Genomic DNA, 5,148 nt, shown 5'->3' on the forward strand with positions numbered 1-5,148 from the left:
CTTCTTCTTCTCCTCCTTCTCCTCCTCCCCCTTCTCCTCCTCCTCCTTCTCCTTCTCCTTCTCCTTCTCCCTTTTCTTCTTCTTCTCCTTCTCCTTCTTCTTCTTCTTCTTCTTCTTCTTCTTCTTCTTCTTCTTCTTCTTCTTCTTCTCTTTCTTCTTCTTCTTCTCCTCCTCCTCCTCCTTCTCTTCCTCCTCCTCCTCCTCCTCCTCCTCCTTCTCCTTCTTCTTCTTCTTCTCCTCCTCCTCCTCCTCCTCCTCCTTCTCCTTCTCCTCCTCCTCCTCCTTCTCCTTTTCCTTTTCCTTCCCCTTCTTCTTTTTCTTCTCATTCTCCTTCTCCCTTTTCTTCTTATTCTCCTTCTTCTTCTTCTTCTTCTTCTTCTCCTCCTCCTCCTCCTCCTTCTTCTTCTCCTCCTCCTCCTTCTGCTCCTTCTTCTTCTTCATTGATGTTTTCGATGATCTTATGTTAAGATCGAAAAAGGGGTACTTTGAAAGGTTTGAAAATTCTTTGCCCGGGCAATTTTTGAAGATACAGTAGCTTAAAGTGCAATTTAGTCCTGAAAATGTATGAAATTCGAATGATTATTAAGTGCACTTTTTGATGATTTGTATGAAATTTTTATGTGTGCCAGTTTAGTCCTGAAAATGTATCCTATGAATGTTAACAATTAACATACTGTTAACACCAATTAATTTCAACACTTAAACGACCATAATCTTTTTTCTGCAAAACGATCTTAACAATTAATATACCATTAACATTCCATCTTCCTCCATACATAATAAGAAGCGAATGTACCCTTTCACCGTTCATTAGTTTGATCAACTTCAAATATATAACTGAAGTTGTTTAAGAAGAATAAACGAAAATTTGATAGAAATTGGAATTTCGTAAGATGAGAACAGAAATACGTTTATGGTAAATATGTTTAACCTGCTCCCACAATCCCACTTTCCCTCATATCACTTCCCAAAACTCCCCATTATCCCATGCGCACACACACTTAACTGTTGTTCAGTCCGAACACACTCAACGATTCGATGATCACAAGAGAGTTTTTAAGAAGAAGAACAACATTTTCAACTCTAAAAAAAATTGTCTTTACCGGAGGAAAAATTCAGGTATTTATAGCCATCAAGGTGTTGCTTCATGAAAAGAAGCAATGGTTCAGAAAGGTGCACCCCTTCATAAAAGGTGCAACTCTTCGAAATGTCACAACCCATATATTGGAAGGTTATATAACCATTCAATTCGAAAATGTGCCTATTCAAATTGCATCATTTTCTCTTAGTGTCTTTCCGAAAAAAAAAAACACCTTTTCATTTTTTATTCACACCTTTTAGTAACCCAACATTGACTATACTCACTCAACTCCCTCAATTGCAACAACACCTTAATCTATATATACACAACACAAGACAACATCAAAAGGCATAGACAAAGCCATAGTAACCAATGACTTCCTCATTTTTCAAATCCTCTCCAATCTTTATTCTCTCAAATACTCATCCAAATGGCATTGTTGAAACCTAATTTTTACCCACCACGACTAAATTTAATCATGGGTTTCTTCAACTTTAAATAAAATTACAATATTTATTTTATCTGAATAAAAAGGAGCTTTTCAATATATAATTTGGGCAACTTTTGCCATTTTAAGTAAAGATTATATATTATCGTATTTAATTATGTGAAATTATATAATGTTGTTACTTAAATATTTATTCTATGGAATATCGGATTTTAATTAAGGATTATCTTGAAAATAAATATGATGATTAAAATGTTGATTTAAATGTAATTTGTTCTTAAAAATAATTTATTTGTAGAAATACTTGTTTGATTTTATTAAATCAAGGATTAAAGGAAGAATTAATTCGAATAGAATTTCAATTCAATTTAATCATTCTATTAGATTTGATCATAATTGAAATTAAATTGACAACAATTGCAATGCAATTGACCAATTAACTTAATTTGGTCAAAATTTAAATAGAATAGGCTAAATCTTAATTGAAATTATTTTTTTCTATAACCTTTGATCTAATTGAGATTATTTTTATCTAAATAATTCCAAAATTACAAAATCTCTAATTTTATTAGGGTTATTTTAACCCAATTAAATTTAATTGGGGGTTACTTTAAGGAAAAATCACATGAATATACAATTTAAGCATTAATATTACAAAAACTACCACTATTTTTTTATTTTACAAAAGGTATCTTTTATTTACAAAATCTACCACTAAAAACCATTTTTTACAGCTGGCATATGCGTGTGTGGTCCCCACTAACATTTTAATGTGGACATGCTTAAGATTAATTTTAGAAATTAACTTTAATTAAAGACATTTTCCTTTCTAGTAACATTGACGCGGCGTTTGTCATCAAAACCAAAAATAAAATAAAAATATTAGGACTATTTGATTATAGAATTTTAAAGTTGGAATTAGAATTTTATAATTTTATGGTGCATGAATTGTATAGAAATTGGTGTATGAATTATATAAAAATTGGTGTATTACCAGCTTTATGGTGTCTGAATTATATAGAAATTGGTGTACCAACAGTTTCATTGAGTTTGCATTGTATAAAAATTGGTGTATCAATAATTTTATGATTTTTGAAATAGTTAGAAATTGATATATTAATGATTTTATGGTGTCGGAATTATAATGAGATTGGTATATCATCAATTTTATTTTAAGGTGTTTTAGAAATTGGTGTATCAATAATTTTATAATGTTTGAACTCTTTAGAAATAGGTGTATCAATAATAATAATTTTATGAGTATTTGATTAGAGAATTTTAAAGTTGGAATTAGAATTTTATAATTTTATGGTGCATGAATTGTATAGAAATTGGTGTATCACCAACTTTATGATGTCTGAATTGTATAGAAATTGGTGTATGAACAATTTTATGGTGTCTATAGAAATTGATATGTCAATAGTTTTATGTTGTCTATGAAAATTAGTGTATCAACAATGTTATGATGTTTGAATTATATAGAGATTGGTGTATAATAATTTTATGGTGTCTAAACTATATAAAAATTGGTGTGTCAATAATATTATGGCGTCCAAACTATATAAAAATTGGTGAATCATTAATTTTATGATATCTAAAATAGAAATTGGTGTATCAACAATTAGATGGTGTCTGAACTATATAGAAATATGGTGTATGAAATTTGTATTGGATGCGTTTGAATCAACTAAAAAGTTTACTACCATTAATGTTGTTTTCTCCTCAAAAATATTAAAAATTAATGTCAATTAAATTAAATAAATAAAATTTATAAACAAGAAACATTATCAAATAAATGTGTTGAATGAAACATCTATCAATTAAAATGGTCATGACCATTGCTGAGCAAAGATGAAGAAAATCATGTAACAATATTTATTATTTTAGAATGAGAGTGAAGAAATAAGAAGAATTTATTTTGATGGAGATTGAAAAAAATTGGGATGTTTGATATTGATTAAATTCATGAAGAAAGCATAAAATATAAGAAAAGAAAATCGGATTGCTTTATAAAGGGAAAGAGAATTGAGTATAAGATCATGCTAATTAATTGGTATTTGAGTTTTCCTTTTTTTTATACCCTATTTAATAGGTTTTGTTAGTTTTGTAGTAGTATATTTTGTAAAATAGAATCTATTGGTATATTTTATAATTTAGACTCTGAATATGTATATTTATGTGATTTGCCCTTGTTTTAACTCCAATTAAATCTAACTGGGGTTATTTAGTACTAAAAATTACACAAATACACAACTTATGTTTTTAATATTACAAAAAATCTTAACTCCCTAAACATATTACAAAATTTCAACATATACACAGAATGCTATGTATATATTAGCTATGTTATGTATATTAATAGGGAGAGAGAGTAAAATAATTTAAAAAGTGGGAAAGAGTGTAATTACTTCCAAAAGAATTGGTATTTATGTTATTTATACTATTTAATAACCCCAATTACTAACCCAATTCAGCAGCCCATCATAACCAATGAACCAACTCCCACTTAATCCCTCTTTAACAATAACAGCCCAACCTACCAACCCATTTTCTTTTCCTTCCAGCGGCCCAACATCAGCCAATTCTAGGCCCAAGATCCGGCAGACCCGGCCTAAACTTCTCTTCCCCTTTTTATCCATCAACAACAACACGCCAATATGTAGGGGTGTGCAAAAATCGAACCGATAAAAATGTTATTAGGTTATTGGTATTGGGTTTATAAAAAATTTTATTGGGTAAACAGTTTGTTTTCGATTTTAGCTTATTGGGTTATCGGTTAAATCGATAACCCAATAAGGATACACTAAGTTATTGTTTTATCCCTATTTATAATATATATACATTAAAATCTCTCTCTCTCTCTCTCTCTCTCTCTATATATATATATATATATATATATATATATATATGTATGTATATGATATGCACTACTTATTCATAATTCAATGATTCACAAAGTATTAAGCTATTCAGGGCAACAAAGACACAATATAAAACTCGGCTATTATCGTATTGAAAAGCTTGAAGCATTTATAGCTTACAACAATTAAGATTCAAATTTTTTCCAAACTAATATTCAGTTCAAGTTTGAAGATTCTTGTAAACTAAAATGCATTGCGTAGGATTTTGGCAGTAACTAAGATTTCATTTTTTTTATGTTAGTTGTTACTATTTATATTTTATAAGTATTTTCTTATTGGTTAAACCGAAAAATCAAACCGTTAAGGACCAAAAATCGATAAACCAAAACCAATAAGAAAATATCTTATTGGTTGGTTATTGATTTTACATATTTAAAAACAAAAAATAACATATAAAACCAAACCGAACCGACCGATGCACACCCTTACCAATATGAATAAACAACATACACGAACAACAGCCAACATCCACGGTAACACCACCAGCAACAATACACGGTATCACCCTTAATTCGACCTGCCAGTGACGACTCGACCCGTTTACGATCCAACCGACTCAACTGCGATCCGTCTTTGAATCTAAGCCTTGAAGTTCTAGAAACACCCAGCTGGTATTTCAATCCGATTCAAGGTACGAATGGTACAATTTGATACCAAATCCACCTCACGATCTTATCCCCTTTTCAAAATTCAATTTT

The sequence above is a fragment of the Capsicum annuum genome, chromosome 2, assembly GCF_002878395.1.
Source record: "Capsicum annuum cultivar UCD-10X-F1 chromosome 2, UCD10Xv1.1, whole genome shotgun sequence".
NCBI classification, from domain to species: domain Eukaryota; kingdom Viridiplantae; phylum Streptophyta; class Magnoliopsida; order Solanales; family Solanaceae; genus Capsicum; species Capsicum annuum.